Genomic DNA, 17,446 nt, shown 5'->3' on the forward strand with positions numbered 1-17,446 from the left:
GAGAATCGCATCACCTTGTGACGCCCAGTGGGAAAGGCAGACCAAGCCCCAAAGAAAAGAGCCACAGCCACTAATACTTCGTGTAACATTAAACTATGTGGGCTAACGGAAAGCTTTTTCTTCCTTTGCAGAGGAGAGAGTTGTATGCAATTTTTACATTTGTTTTTATAAGAACTACAAGCTATAATAAGAACTGAAAGTTCTAGAAGTTTATGTCTAGTTTTAGTTTGTATATATTTAAAGAGCATTTGAAATTAAAGGATTTAAATCAACAAGATGTAATACAGGAATTTTAAAGGGGTGCATAAAATATGAACAGTTTTAAATGTATGAAAAGATGCTTCTTTTCACTCATGAGATATGAAAATTAAAACCATAATGAGTTACCCTTTACCACCTTTTATAAAATTGCAAACCTTTTCATTTACAGACTTATTGCCTGCTCTGCTTATTATTTCTCCAGAGCATTTTCACTATCTAACATACATTTATTTTGTTTGTTTATTATTGTCTATCTTTTCCTCCAGTGCACCCCCAGAGTGGTTCATGCAGTCTTATTCACTGTAGTATTTGTAGATAGGCAACAAAAGATGCCTAGAATGGTGTGTGCACGCTCAGTAGCTTTAGTCGTGTCCCACTCTTTGTGACCCTAAGGACTGTAGCCCGGCAGACTCCTCTGTCCATGGGATTCTCCAAGCAGGAATACTGGAGTGGGTTGCCATGCCCTCCTCCAGGGGATCTTTCTGACCTAGGGGTCAACCCCACATCTCCTGCATTGCAGATGGGTCCTTTAATACTGAGCCACCAAGAAGCCCACCTAGAATGGTACATGCCAAATAACAGACACTGCATTATTTGCTGAATGAATGAAGACCTATGATCTAGCCATTTCCCTTCGAGGCACATACCCTAGAGAAATTCTCTCACTTGTGTACTAAGAAACAGGAGCAAAGCAGTACTGCTCGCCATATTAGGGAACTGGAAAAATCCTAACTGTCCTCAGTTAAGGAATGAAACACACAGTGGTCTGATCATATGAGGGAAGTTAGCAATTAACAGGAATTACATTGGTTTCTATGGATAAAAATCAAAAGCATTGCTGGGAAAGAAAGAACAAAAAACTGCCGACAGATACATGTAGTAATATACAAATGCCTCGTTAGAAAGTTCACATCAGAGCACAGATAGCCTCAGGACAGAGAGGGGATGAAAGAAATAACCTTTGATTATATTGTAATTTTTGCTTTAAATTTTTGTATCTGAACAAAACATGGCAAATAATAATATATGTTAAATTTGAATAATGGGTACATAGATGCCCCTGGAGAAGGAAATGGCAACCCACTCCAGTGTTATTGCCCAGAGAATCCCTTGAACAGGGGAGCCTGGTGGGCTGCAGTCCATGGGATCACAAGAGAGTTGGCCCTGACTTAGTGACTAGATAACGACAATACACAGGCACATGTTATATTTTTCTCTGTATTTTTCTAATGCATAAATGTTTTCTAATTTTTAAAAAACGTTTTAATACAAGTGAAAGTTACCATTAGTTTCTTTTCCTACATTCATAAGTAATTATAGCCCCCTCTATGATGATGATGACAAGGATGATCATTCTTATCCCTCTTCCTCTTGTCTTGTTTAAGTCCTTTTTAACAGCTACTATTTCATTTCTCTTTACATAATGCTTCTTTTCAAAAACCATTTGATATGGCTTACAACAAAAGATATGAATAACAATCTAGCAAGGTTTTAAAAAGTGATATATAAGTAGGCTATCTATTAAAGTAAACATTGATGCCACCGTTGAACTTCAAATATTGCTTCAAGCTCTTTGGAAGCTGAATGGCAACCAAGTACCAAGTAATTACTTAAGTATCATTGTTCACTGGGCTTTCCCAGTGGTTCAATGGTAAAGAACCTGCCTGCCAATGCAAGAGACACGGGAGATGCAGGTTCCATCCCTGCATCAGGAAGATCCCCTGGAGAAAGGAATCACAACCCACTCCAATATTCTTGCCTGGGAAATCCCATGGACAGAGGAGACTGGCAGGCTACAGTCCATGTGGTTGCAAAGAGTCAGACATGGCAGCAACTGAGCACACATTGTTTACTAGAGTGCCCTGGGAAAGGCAAAGCTTTTCCTGGTATTAAGTTCTCAAAAAAAAAAAAAAAAAAACCTCTCATCTATGACTTTATATAGGGGACCCTAAGTGTTCTCAAGAGCATTTTCACTAAAAGCAAGAGTTGATTTCATATGCCTTTTCTTGTAACAACTTTCTTAAAAAGCTGAGGACATAATGTATTGGTATGGTTCATGGAAGGGTATTCATTCTTTAGAAGCTAAAGTAACATATGCCTTCAGTCTTCTAACTAAATCCAAAGATAAAATATGCAAGTGGGTAGGCAGGGAGCATGTCTCTTAGATAACTGTTCCTAAATATAATTTCCCTTAGACAAGCTATTGATAGATGGAAACCAAACATCCATCAATTGAAGATTATAGTCACAGACCTGGACCCGTTAACTGTTACTGAGCAAGCATGGGAAGCTTTATTAAGTATCACTTGCCTCTTTTTAAAAATAACTTTCAAAAGAAAAGTATAAAATAAAGCACTGGTTCATCACAGGCTTCAACTGAGAGCTACTTTTTCTTTTCAATTTGTCTAAGTCTAAAAGAAATGCTATTTTGAGTTCTAAGTCCAGATTTGGCAGACCAAGGGTGACGCAGGCCAGGGGATCCTGTGGTTTACTGGTAGCATTTTTCTATATCTTTTCTAATGCCTGTAGTGTAGAGATATATTGCAGGGATTTAGCTATGGGTCAGTCCCAAGAAAAGACTGTAATTGAAGACCCATTTATCCATTGACTATTTCTGCTGCTACCAGCAAAATACGGGAAGACAACTAATATCCAACAACACTGAACTTAAGGTAGAAAATCAGCTAGAGCTGTAAAGAGCCTGTAGTAATAATAACCATTCCTTCCATTTGCATCACCCTTTTATGCATGGTCTTATCTAATCCTCACATCAATGCTATCAGATGGTTAATATTAACAGTAAAGAAGATTAACAATAATGACACTGAAGTTTACAGCAACTTGTGCAAACTGATGCAAATCACACAGCTGGTCAACAGCACACTTGGGACTTGAACTCAGTAAGTCTTGACTGCAAATCCAGGCTCCTTGCAGTAGCCATGACTTGGTAAGAGAACCAAGGTGCAAGACTACTTCCCCTTCTTTTCCAAGGACAAAGCTTTGTGGTCTTCATCCCATCTGTCAACGTAACTGGGAGGATCATGACGGAAGTCTCTCTATAGATCTTTCCTACACCATCCCTCTCTGACAGAATAATAAAGTTTCCACAGAATCACATCATCTCTGAGAGATGAAAACCACCTCCAGAGAGGGAGTTTCCACTGGGAAGATTTTTCAGGGTTAGTTGAATTGGAATTAATAAAATCAGAAATGAGAGCAGACACCCATCTAAAAGATGACAGGCTATCACATCCTGAGTGATATGTGAAAGAGATGCTCTCCTTTCAGAAATGAAATTCATAGTTTTAATGGGTTCACTAGCAGATTCAAAAAGACTGTTTTCATACAGAAGTTATGTTTTCCTTTTGAGCTTGTTTCTCCTACATTTGGAGCTCAGTGTTGTGAGATAAAATTAATTTCTTCGAATACGGAATTTAGCTTAAAGCTTATTTAATAAAAAAGGGTAGTCTAAAAATAATAGGGCTTTGCAGACGTGAGTTGACCATATTTTCAACCTCTCTAGTCTAAAGCTACTCTGGACAGACAGAAGGAGCCAGGCGGATGGCTGCCCTTGCTAAAGCGACGTGGGAAGGCCCCAGGGCTCAGTGCACAATGTAAGCAAGACATTCTTTTCCACAAGTGTCAGGATCACTTGCCTTCAAATACCAGAGCAGTGCAGCTAGGGGGCTGTGGGAGCCTGAGGCCCAGAAGTATATTAAGTAGCTTGCCTCATGTTAAACCAGCGTTGACCTCCATTTATCCAAATGCGTAGGTCATACTATTCTGTGCTCCCTGTCCCAAAATTCACTTTGTTTTCTTTCTTTCATTCAAACTGACTAATAGGCATCCTAATTCAATACAGACCAGATTTCAACAGTATCTAAACCTCTCCTGGGTAAACAAGTGTCTGTTTTAAATCAGTCATCATAAATATGACTCTTTAAGGTAATATTGTTCTGAAGAAAAGAATGCCCTGCTGTTAGAACAATACAGGTTTCCATAGAAATTAGAGCAATTACTCAACTACAATCAGTTATATGGCATCTTGAGTTATAAAACAGAAAGGAGACTGAATCACTGAAGTAAGAGGTAGCAAACAGCACAGTTAGTGTGGGTTTATCCAGAAGTGTCCATGCTTGATGAGGATGACATGACTGGTGGGGAGTGAAAAACTCAGACACAACAGGAGGAAAAATTATCTGCTGGAAGAGCACACTTCTCTGTCTTCATCTCATAGCCTGAGGCTAATATCAGGAGGACTCATAAAAGAAAAACCATCTTTCTCAGCGATGATTTATATCTTCCAGAGCAGGAGAACCAGTGCTGAGATCAATGAAACAACTTGCCTGAACAACCATAGCAGACATCTAATTTAGTGCTAACAGTGTTGGTTAGTGACAGCCAGAAGCCTGTTATTTGTCAAATTTAAGGGTAAGCATCATTTTAATTAATACCTTCTTTCTTCTCTAGGGCCTGCTAAAAGTCCTTTAGGATTCGATAGTAAAATCAAGGAGTTGCGGGGAAGGGTCAATTCCTACATAGCAAAGCATCACAGTAAGTGTTCAAGGAAGATGATCAGTGTTATTATCTGACAGCTCCACCAAGAAGGGAAACCTGTGGCATCACAAATTCCCCAATATAGAGGAAGTTGCCTAACTCTTCCTGGACTTTACCACTTTTCTCCCTCGGATAAGCAATAGAATAGTCACAGCGCAGGTTCAGGGTCTTAGATTTCAAAGATGTCACCCCTTCAAGACAGCAATCCTATCAGATGCAGTCATTCATTCAAGAAATACTTTTAATGCACCATACCAGACTCTATCCTGGCATGCTGAACAAGACAGACCAGAACCCCATCTCATGAAGGTAACAGTTAACAGGGTGAGACTATGTACAAGTAAACTCACCAATAATTACAGATTTTTGAGACTGTTTATGAAGGAAACCAATAGTTGCTAGGACAGAGAACAACACAGGGCAGAGGGAAATCCAACCAACCACAAATAGGGAGGTCAGGAAAATCCTCTCTGGAAAGACGACAATTAAGCCGACTCCTGAAAAAGAAGAAATTTTCTATGCAAGATGAAGAAACACTATTCTAGTCAGAGGAAACAGACGGTTTAAAAGACTCTGTAAGGGTAAATATCTGGATTGAAGTGAGGAGAGGAAAGAAGATAAAGTCAAAGACACAGGCAGAGGTCAGATAATGCATCCCTGTTGATCATGATAAGGAGTCTGGATTTTACCTTAAAAGTAATAGGAAGACTTTCAGCAGAGGGGTGATAGGATGTGATTTATCATGAAAAGGGTACTCTATCATATACCACCTCCTATGGCATAGGAATGTCCCTGGATAAACTTGCAAGCTCAGTTCCAGTTGCTTTAGAATCTTTAGGCTCCTCATGGCCCATGTGATCACCATTTTTTCTAAAAAGAAAGAATATGTGCCTAACAACTCATCCTGTAATAACAGTAGACACAGCAGTAGTAGTAGCGGCAGCAGCAGGTAATAGCTGTTAAGTGTCTTCTGCATGAAAAGCACCATTTAAAGATATTTTACATGTATTAGTTTGTCTAATCCTCACAGCAATCCAATGAAGTAGGTTTGATCTTTATCCTTATTTTATAGATGAGGAAACTTAAGTAACTTATGAAACAAGTAAACACTTTCTGTTTCAATGGTTTCTGTTCTTATTTTTATTAATTCCTTCCTCCTACTTTCTTTAGATTTAATTTGATCTTTTTTTCTCTAGATTCCTGAGATTACAAAATAGATTGTCAACCTTTCTACTTTCCTACCATATGCATTAATTTTCCTCCAAGCACTGTTGTAGATGTATCTACAAGTCTTGGTAGGTTTTTGCTGCTGTTATAATTCAGCTCAAAATGTTTTCTAATATTAATTTAAGTTTCTTCTTTGAAAAAAAAATAAATAAATTTCTTCTTTGATCCAAGATATATCAAGAAATGTTCTACCAGAAGATCAAAATGGCAGAGTAGGAGGATACTGGGCTAACCAACTCTCATGAATATATCAAAACTACTACTATATACTCTCTACTCTATATATAGAGAGACTCTTGCTAAAATTGCCCTGGGGACTAGCAGAACATGTCTACAAACAAGGCTGTAAAGATTCACGTTCAGCCTGGGAGTAAGGGAGGAGAGGCAATCTGTGTGTCGGCACCCACACCCCTGGCAGGGAGCACAGAAGAGGAGGGGAATATCACAGATTAGAGGACCCCCCTGGGGAGGGAGGGATGTAAGCTACATATTAGGTATCCCAGTCCTGGGGTCCACATCTGGAAGATGAGTCCTCTTAGCGGGCGGGAAAACCTGTGGGGCTTACTGAAGGGCTACAAGTAACCGAGACACTGCTCTTGAAGAGAATGCACACACACTTGCTTCCTCCCAGTAACACTCTGGCTTGTGTGCTGGGACCACCCCCGTGCACTCCCCAGGCCACGCTGAGCTATTGCTCCAGGCCCTGTGCTCTGATGCTGTTCTCCACTAAGGGAGAGACGAATATTGCCCATAAGAGTGCACACACGAGGAGGAAAGAGAGCCAGCTTGGACCCTGGCCCTGCTTCTGACCAGAGTGGAGGCTGCCATTTCCAGCTTGCACACCCTGCACACACTCCAAAGGACAGAGGCCATCATCGCAGGAGCATGCATGCCTATATACACTTGGGAGCCGGCAGGGCCAGAACTGTGGTATAGCACCAACCCCTCCAGTCGTAAGCCCACCTCTAAGCAAGGCACACATACTGAGGGAAAAGTGAAACTAGCTCAGAGGTGCAGTCCCAAGCCCTCAGGTCCCAGCCACATCCCAAACCAACACAGAGACCCATGAGAGATTCAACTCCCCAAGGGCTCCTATTCCAGCTCTGCAGTGCTAACCCCTGGCCCTCAATAGGGTTTGTTGTTGCTGTTGTTCAGTGGCTAAGTCGTGTCCCACTATTTGCAACCCCACGGACTATAATACACCAGGCTTCCCTGTCCTTCACTATCTCCCAGAGTTGGCTCAAGTTCACGTCTTTGAGTCAGTGATGCTATCTAACCATCCATCCTCTGTTGCCCCCTTCTCCTTTTGTCGTTGATCTTTCCCAGCATCAGGGTCTTTTCCAGTGAGTCAGCTCTTCACATCCCGTGGCCAAAGTATTGGAGCTTCAGCAACAGTCCTTCCCAACGAATCCAATGAATATTCAGGACTGATTTCCTTCAGGATGGACTGGTTTAACCTCCTTGCTGTCCAAGGGACCCTCAAGAGTCTTCTCCAACACCACCATTCGAAAGCATCAGGGTACTGATGGCCATTAAGCACAGGAGAAACCCTGGCTTGCAGCTGGCTCTGGCTCTAGTTCCTCCAACTCTAACTCTAACCCCACCAAGATGTTGGCTGGGAGCACACCTCAGAGGAAGACACAGACCATGCTCACTTCAGGTCCAGGCACCCATCACAGCCACTGGGCACACGCAGACATGCAGGGATGCTCCCACAAAGGACACAACCTCAAGGCGGGGCAAGGTAACTGTTCCACTTAATTTTACAGACACAGAGAATTTTACAGAGAAAGTAAAACAAAATAAGAAGACAGAGGAATATGATTCAAATTAAAGAACAAGAAAAAAATACCTGAGGAAGAAAATCTAATGAAAGAGAGATAAATAATCTACCTGATAAAAATTCAAAGCAATAGTAATAAGAATGCTAATTGAACAGAGAAAAGAATAGTTGAACACAGTGATAATTCTAATAAAGAACTATAAAAAATAAATAACTGGACAGAACCGAAGAATATAGTTCAGTTCAGTTGCTCAGTCGTGTCCGACTCTTTGCGACCCCATGAATCGCAGCACGCCAGGCCTCCCTGTCCATCACCAACTCCCAGAGTTCACTCAGACTCACGTCCATCGAGTCAGTGATGCCATTCAGCCATCTCATCCTCTGACATCCCCTTCTCCTCCTGCCCCCAATTCCTCCCAGCATCAGGGTCTTTCCCAATGAGTCAACTCTTCGCATGAGGTGGCCAAAGTACTGGAGTTTCAGCTTTAGCATCATTCCTTCCAAAGAACACCCAGGACTGGTCTCCTTTAGGATGGACTGGTTGGATCTCCTTGCAGTCCAAGAGACTCTCAAGAGTCTTCTCCAACACCATAGTTCAAAAGCATCAATTCTTCGGTGCTCAGCCTTCTTCACAGTCCAACTCTCATATCCATACATGACCACAGGAAAAACCGCGAAAATACACTAGAGGAAATTAAAAGCGGTTAGGTGATACAGAAACAGTCTGGAAGATAGAATAATGGAAATCACCCAATCAGAGCAAAAAGAAAAACAATTTTCTTAAAATGAGAATAGCATAAGGGACCTCTGAGACAATATCAAGCATAACAACATACACATTATTGGAGTCCCAGAAGAAGAAAGAATAGGGTTGAAAATGTATTTGATGAAATTATGGCTGAAAATTTCCCAAACATAAAAAAGGACACATCAAGGTATAGGAATTACAGAGCCCCAAACAAGATGAACCCAAAGAGACCCACACAAAGAAATATCATAATTAAAACGACAAAAGTTACAGAGAAAATTCTAAAGGCAACAAGAGAAAAAAAAGAGTAACATACAAGGGAACTCCAAAAGGTTTTCAGCAGATATTTCAGGAGAAACTGTGTGGGCAAGACAGGAGTGGCATGATGTATTTAAAGTGCTGAAAGGAAAAGCCTATAACCTAGGATATACTACCTAGCAAGGTTATCATTCAGAACTGAAGGAGCAATAAAGAGCTTCTCAAACAAGCAAAACTTAAAATACTTCATCAGTACTAAACCCACCTTAAAAGAAGTGTTAAAAGTTCGTCTTTAAGTAAAAAAGAAAAGGCCACAAGATGAAATAGGAAATTATAGGAACAGAATAATCCCACTGGTAAAGGCAAATATATAGGGAAGGCTATGCATCGACCTGGGGTTTCTTTGGAAGCAATGATGCTAAAGCTGAAACTCCAGTACTTTGGCCACCTCATGTGAAGAGTTGACTCATTGGATAAGACTCTGATGCTGGGAGGGATTGGGGGCAAGAGGAGAAGGGGACGACAGAGGATGAGATGGCTGGATGGCATCACTGACTAGATGGACGTGAGTCTGAGTGAACTCTGGGAGTTGGTGATGGACAGGGAGGCCTGGCAAGCTGCGATTCATGGGGTCACAAAGAGTCCAACACGACTGAGCGACTGATCTGATCTGATGCATCGACCACTTAAATAAGTTAGTATGAAGACTAAAAGACAAAAATAATAAAATCAACTATAATTACAGCAAACAGTTAAGGGATAGACAAAAAAGGTGTAAAATATGACATCAAAAACACAAAACATGGGGGGAGCAAAAAATGTAGCTAGAATCCACTTGAACTTAAGTGACTGACAGTTGACTAACAATATATGCCTTTTAGCTGGAGTGCTTAGTCCAGTTACATTTAATATAATTACTGATATACTAGGTTTAGGTTATCTTTTGATATTTTCCCCTTCTGTCTTTTGTCCTTTATTCTGCCTTTTCTGCCTTCTTTTGGACTAATCAAGTATGCTTTTGTCGCTATTTTTGTTGTTTAGTAGCTTACTCATATTTAGCTCCTCTATTGGAGCTAAATATGAGTAAGCTAGCTATTTGTATATTATTGATTTGGCAGCTGACATAGAAACTGCAACATCTCTTTTTTTCCTTCATCACAGCTCATGGCTGCGACAGGGCAAAGCCCAGCACAGCTCCCTGTCTCTAGCGCACTTCAGTACTAGTGTTTATGTCTTCCAAAATACCATGTGGTGTTTTCATCAACATATAGCAATTAAGTGTATGACTTTTTTCTGAGTTTTGTTTTTCCAGATAATTCCATTAATCATAGATTCCCATAAGTTTTTAAGAAAATCCTTTCTGTCTTCTTCATGCAAGATATTATAGACATTTGCTTCATCAAGTTGTCTTGCTTACATTACAGGTGTTGCATTCTTTTTCTGACACAAATACCATGTTTCCATCATGATTTACTGCAAAAAGGAAACCATCTAATGTCTGAAGTAAAAGCGATAAGGAGTCAGACCTTAGTATCAGTAACTCCCTGTCTCGTAGATACATCAGCTTTCTGAACATCATCTTTATAATTCTTGTATGATTATACACTGAACTCACACTTTACCGTGGCCTTACTAATGCACCAAACTTAGAACAACACTTTTCCCACTTCTTGCCCTTTGTGCTACTCCCGCCATATATTTTACTTCCACATGTTATAAAACCCAAAGACATTCTTACCATCGTCACTGTGTAGTCAATGTTCTTTATGTTTACTTGTTCTGGTGGGATTCATTCCTTCCTATAATTTTGTGCTTCATCATGAATCATTTTCCTTCTTGTGTTTCTTCTCATATATATACAAATTCTCTGAGTTTGTTTTTCTTTTGGAAAGTCTTTGTTTCATTATTAGTCTCCAGTATAGAAAAAAGGAAAACTGCATTGATATTGCAACAGACTGTAGACAATTGTGAATGCTAAGCTGAAGGATAAGTATTTTACTGAATAGGTAATGAAGAGCCCTAAAGAAGGCTGAGCACTAAAGAACTGATGCTTTCAAATTGTGGTGCTGGAGAAGACTCTTGAGGGTCCCTTGGACGGCAAGGCAATCAAATACGTTAATCCTAAAGGAAATCAAACCTGAATATTCATTGGAAGGACTGATACTGAAGCTGAAGCTTCAATACTTTGGCCACCTGATGTGAAGAGCCGATTCATTGAAAAAGACCCTGTGCTGGGAAAGAATGAACACAAAAAGGAGAAGATGGCAGCAGACGATGAGACTGTTAGATAGCGTCACCTACTCAATGGATGTAAATGTGAGCAAACTCTGGGAGATAGTGAAGGACAGGGAAGCCTGGCATGCTACCTTCCATAAGGTCACAAAAAGTCAGGCATGACATAGCGACTGAATAACAACAAATGAAGAGACAGATGCTAAATTAGGCCATGCCAACTAAAATGGACTGGAATGGGTGAATTTAACTCAGATGACCATTATGTCTACTGTTGTGGGCAGAAATCCCTTAGAAGAAATGGAGTAGCCATCATGGTCAACAAGAGAGTCCGAAATGCAGTACTTGGATGCAATCTCAAAAATGACAGGATGATCTCTGTTCGTTTCCAAGGCAAACCATTAAATATCATGGGAATCCAAGCCTGTGCCCCAACCAGTAATGCTGAAGAAGCTGAAGTTGAATGCTTCTATGAAGACCTACAAGACCTTTTAGAACTAACACCCAAAAAAGATGTCCTTTTCATTATAGGGGACTGGAATGCAAAAGTAGGAAGTCAAGAAACACCTGGAGTAACAGGCAAATTTGGCCTTGGAATATAGAATGAAGCAGGGCAAAGACTAATAGAGTTTTCCCAAGAGAACACACTGGTCATAGCAAACACCCTCTTCCAACAACACAAGAGAAGACTCTACACATGGACATCACCAGATCGTCAACACTGAAATCAGACTGATTATATTCTTTGCAGCCAAAGATGGAGAAGCTCTATACAGTCAGCAAAAACAAGACCGGGAGCTGACTGTGGCTCAGATCAGGAACTCCTTATTGCCAAATTCAGACTGAATTTGAAGAAAGTAGGGAAAACCACTAGACCATTCAGGTATGACCTAAATCAAATCCCTTATGATTATACAATGGAAGTAAGAAATAGATTTAAGGGACTAGATCTGATAGACAGAGTGCCTGATGAACTATGGAATGAGGTTCATGACATTGTACAGGAGACAGGGGTCAAGACCATCCCCACAGAAAAGAAATGCAGAAAAGCAAAATGGCTGTCTGGGGAGGCCTTACAAATAGCTGTGAAAAGAAGAGAAGCAAAAAGCAAAGGAGAAAAGGAAAGATATACCCTTTTGAATGCAGAGTTCCAAAGAATGGGCAAGGAGAGATAAAAAAGCTTTCCTCAGTGATCAATGCAAAGAAATACAGGAAAACAATAGAATGGGAAAGACTAGAGATCTCTTCAAGAAAATTAGACATACCAAGGGAACATTTCATGCAAAGATGGGCTCGATAAAGGACAGAAATGGTATGGACCTAACAGAAGCAGAAGATACTAAGAAGAGGTGACAAGAATATACAGAAGAACTGTACAAAAAAAGAGCTTCACAACAAAGATAATCACAATGGTGTGATCACTCACCTAGAGCCAGACATCCTGGAATGTGAAGTCAAGTGGGCCTTAGAAAGCATCACTACGAGCAAAGCTAGTGGAGGTGATGGAATTCCAGTAGAGCTACCTCAAATCCTGAAATATGATGCTGTGAAAGTACTGCAATCAATATGCCAGCAAATTTGGAAAACTCAGCAGTGGCCACAGGACTGGTAAAGGTCAGTTTTCATTCCAATCCCAAAGAAAGGCAATGCCAAAGAATGATCAAACTACTGCACAATTGCACTCATCTCACACGCTAGTAAAGTAATGCTCAAAATTCTCCAAGCCAGGCTTCAGCAATACGTGAACCGTGAAATTCCAGATGTTCAAGCTGGTTTTAGAAAAGGCAGAGGAACCAGAGATCAAATTGCCAACATCTGCTGGATCATGGAAAAAGCAAGAGAGTTCCAGAAAAACATCTATTTCTGCTTTATTGACTATGCCAAAGTCTTTGACTGTGTGGATCACAATACACTGTGGAAAATTCTGAAAGAGATGGGAATACCAGACCACCTGACCTGCCTCTTGAGAAACCTATATGCAGGTCAGGAAGCAACAGTTAGAACTGGACATGGAACAACAGACTGGTTCCAAATAGGAAAAGGAGTATGTCAAGGCTGTATATTGTCACCCTGCTTATTTAACTTATATGCAGAGTACATCATGAGAAACGTTGGACTGGAAGTAGCATAAGCTGGAATCAAGATTGCCAGGAGAAATATCAATAACCTCAGATATGCAGATGACACCACCCTGATGGCAGAAAGAGAAGAAGAACTAAAGAGCCTCTTGATGAAAGTGAAAGTGGAGAGTGAAAAAGTTGGCCTAAAGCTCAACATTCAGAAAGAAGATCATGGCATCTGGTCCCATCACTTCATGGGAAATAGATGGGGAAACAGTGGAAACAGTGTCAGACTTTATTTTGGGGGGCTCCAAATCACTGCAGATGGTGACTGCAGCCATGAAATTAAAAGACGCTTACTCCTTGGAAGGAAAGTTATGACCAACCTAGATAGCATATTCAAAAGCAGAGACTACTTTCCCAACAAACGTCCGCCTAGTCAAGACTATGGTTTTTCCAGTGGTCATGTATGGATGTGAGAGTTGGACTGTGAAGAAAGCTGAGCAACGAAGAATTGATGCTTTTGAACTGTGGTGTTGGAGAAGACTCTTGAGAGTCCCTTGGACTGCAAGGAGATCCAACCAGTCCATCCTAAAGGAGATCAGTCCTGGGTGTTCTTTGGAAGGAATGATGCTAAAGCTGAAACTCCAGTACTTTGGCCACCTCATGCGAAGAGTTGACTCATTGGAAAAGACTCTGATGCTGGGAGGGATTGGGGGCAGGAGGAGAAGGGGACAACAGAGGATGAGATGGCTGGATGGCATCACTGACTCGATGGACGTGAGTCTGAGTGAACTCTGGGAGTTGGTGATGGACAGGGAGGCCTGGTGTGCTGCAATTTTTGGGGTCGCAAAGAGTCGGACACAACTGAGCGACTAAACTGAACTGATGCTGTGCTTAGTTGCTCAGTCATGGCTAACTCTTTGCGACCCCCATGGACTGTTGCCTGCAGGCTCCTCTGTCCATGGGATTCTCCAGGCAAGAATACTGGAGTTGGTTGCCATGCCCTTCTCCAGGGGATCTTCCCAACCCAGGGACAGAACCCATATCTCCTGCATTGCAGGCAGATTCTTTACCATCTTAGGCATGAGGGAAGCCCAAGAATACTGGAGTGGGTAACCTATCCCTTCTCCAGGGGTCTTCCCAGCCCAGGAATCAAACAGGGTTCTCCTGCATAGAAGGCAGATTCTTTACCATCTGAGCTACCCGGGAAGCCCAAATTAGGGCATACAACAAGCTTTATGGTAAGTTACTGGCCCATTTAGTGGAAAGAGAAACTAGAAGTAGGGAGACCAATTAGAAGGTTATCAAAAGTTATAGTAAGGATGCAAACTTTTGAAGAGGTCACCACAGGACTAGAAAAAAGTGAGCAAATCAAAGAGATGATGATAAGGAAGAATAGGTATGATTTAAGAACTATTTGGATATGGACAAACAAGAGAAAATGGCCAGTGAAACATGATTCTCAGACGTCAACGCCAGTAACTAATAACTGCTGGTATTAGCCAGGAAGTTAAAAGGAAAACTCAGATTGTCAAGGGAGACGAAATATCAGGTTTTAGAAGCTTGGGAATTTAGGTGGAAATTCCCAGAAGACATCTGGAAGTTTCATAGAAATTAGAAACAAAAATATAGATCTGAAAGACATTTACTAGCTGCTGCTGCTGCTGCTGCTAAGTAGTTTCAGTCGTGTCCGACTCTGTGCGACCCCATAGACGGCAGCCCACAAGGCTCCCCCGTCCCTGGGATTTGAAAATACAAGTAGAATGGAATATAAGAATGGAAGCAGGGGGTACTTCCCTGGTGATTCAGTAGCTAAGACTCTGCACTCCTAATACAGGGGGCCTGAGTTCAATCCCTGGTCAGGGAAATAGATTTCACATGTTGCAACGAAGATCAAAGATCCCGTATGCTGTAACTAAGACCCCATGCAGCCAAATAAATAAATGAACATTTGTTTAATTACTTTATTCTATAACTGCAAATGTCAAATCATTATGCCCTACACTTGAAATGAACATAATTTGTATGTAAACACTATTTCAATTTAAAAAAATACTTTTTTGAAAAAAAGAATGGGAAGATATGAAGAAGAATCTAGACAAGTTGTACCCCTCTCTTCTCATTCCACTGCCTCTCCAATCCACCAATTCTTCTTCCATAGACATTGCTCCATATACTAGGCTCAGCCTGGCGTGATCAGCTGATTAAATCATCATCGATTTTATGCAAGATATTAAATAGATGACTGGTCCTTGGAAAACTTTCTAGGTTTAGTTTGTAACTGGCATGTGCTTCTTTGGAGATTTGATCATGAAATGATAAAAATCTGATAATGAATCATGTGCATGCAAGCAATTGCTTTTTTTTATAGGCCTTAATTAAATGTTTATCAATGCTAACAATTAATTCTTTTTTCTTAATATTGCTATTGATTGCAGACTGGGAACATCATGGGTTCCATAATAGCTTGCAGAGTATACATTGACACATCAAACTAAAGCAGTTAGAACTTCAATTACTTAGGTAACCATGTGGGAAATGTCAGAAAGATCTTCAGATGTTTTAAGTATAGTTTGGTTCCCACTTGTATTTTCCTAGCAAACATCTAGATCCTTCATATTTTTTACATGAGCAAGTCAGAGTGTCTTCAAAGTCTCTCCACATATCATTTTCATTCTTATGGTGTTCAAAGGGCCAGTTCTAAGGCATTCTCTTCAAACTGCTGAGAGACTGGCTTATTTTCAATCCAAGAATGCACAATGATAGGAGCTACATGGAACTGCCTTATCTAACATTCCTAATATATACCACAAGTATTTAGCTAAGGTTTGTTGACTTGTCCCACTGACAAGTCAACACAAGTCAAAGCCCAAGTCACCAAAACAGTACGAGGCATTTGATTATAAGCAGGACTCAACACTCCCAGGTGTAATGTGTGACCAGACCACTCTACCGTATTTGATACATTCATGATTAACCTCCTTTGCAGCTGCCAGTCTGGAAGAGGCCAGCAGGAGCCTGTGAAGGGTCTTAAGTGAACTCTCGGCCACACTCCCCACAAGTCTGCTCTTATTTAGATAGCCGTGCAGATGGACATATCACAGACTGTGCTCTTGATATGAAAATGTGCCAAAAGGAGCAAGCAAATCTAACTTCAGTTTAGAATCAAAGGTAGGACTGCAGATATGATCCTGGGCAGTGCAATGCTGAGCACGCCAAGTGGAGAGACATTTAATGATTCATCTAACCAGGGGGTTTTCAGGACGCATCCAAGAGCACTGGCCCCCGACACTTCATTTTCGCCACCAGCACTGCAAGCACTGAGACAAAAAGCACGGAGCAGGTAGTGGGCTGAAGACAGAGGGATAATTGGAGTGTTGATTGGGCACCACCTGATTCTGCTCCCCTGAGGCTAGAGAAATTGTTTCCTTGAACTACATAAACTCATCTATTAAAACTATATCTAAGATAAGATACTGGCATTCTTTTGGAGTCAAGTACAGTTCCTTTCAACAAATCTGCATGTCAGGACTTTTCTAAAGTTCTATGCCAGAGCTTCAGTGCTAAAATTGGGAAAAGGTCCCGTGTATAAAGATGCTCCTTAATAAATTACCTCCTAATAAAAGTTATTTGCCCCCTTTTTGAGCAACTTACCACGAGTGGAAATACCAAGAAATGACCTGCGATCCCCTCCCCAGCCATAATATTCAACAGCCTCTTCCAAGCCACCCCAAATAAATATACGATCCTAAGTAAACAACTGGGTTGGTTACACAAATACTATAGGAAGTTCCCCTGTTCCCCTCCCTGACAGCCACCCCAAGCATGTCCTACATGGAAATTCTAGAACCATTGTATACTCTTTCTTTTTCTTCTCTTTCCATCTCTGTATTTCTTAAAACTCCCTTATTCCAAATAGAAAACTGTAACTAGTTTCCTTCAAAATCTGGGAACAATATACTTACCAGGATGGGTCACCATGATTGGACCAACCCTCAGTCTTTGACAGGTGAGGCTATGGTTGCTGTAGTAACATAGCATAGTCTGGATATGCTTCAGGTGTTGTCTCCCACCAGTAGCCTTGCTAGGAACCAGTCACCCAGCAGAAAGATGGGTACCAAGCAAGAAAGGACAAAATTTCTCTGAGTCCCTATAGCATTTTATTTGTGTTATTAATATGTCATTTTACGTATTATATACAGCTTCCCAGGTGGCTCAGCAGTAAAAAAAAAAAAAAATCTCCCTGTGACACAGGAGACCCAGGTTCAATCCCTGGGTCAGGAAGATCCGTTGGAGAAGAAAATGGCAACCCACTCC

The 17,446-nt window shown here is 41.0% G+C and overlaps 1 long non-coding RNA gene across 1 annotated transcript in view; it reads right to left on the reverse strand.

The window, feature by feature from the left end:
- LOC129658857 (uncharacterized) overlaps positions 1 to 17,148 on the reverse strand; it is a 442,729-nt gene extending 425,581 nt beyond the window's left edge. The window contains exon 1 of the long non-coding RNA XR_008717538.1: positions 17,095 to 17,148. This is a non-coding gene — a long non-coding RNA (uncharacterized LOC129658857). The remainder of the gene's footprint in view (positions 1 to 17,094) is intronic.
- Between the last annotated feature and the right edge of the window lie 298 nt (positions 17,149 to 17,446).

The sequence above is a fragment of the Bubalus kerabau genome, chromosome 8 (assembly GCF_029407905.1).
Source record: "Bubalus kerabau isolate K-KA32 ecotype Philippines breed swamp buffalo chromosome 8, PCC_UOA_SB_1v2, whole genome shotgun sequence".
Taxonomy (NCBI): domain Eukaryota; kingdom Metazoa; phylum Chordata; class Mammalia; order Artiodactyla; family Bovidae; genus Bubalus; species Bubalus kerabau.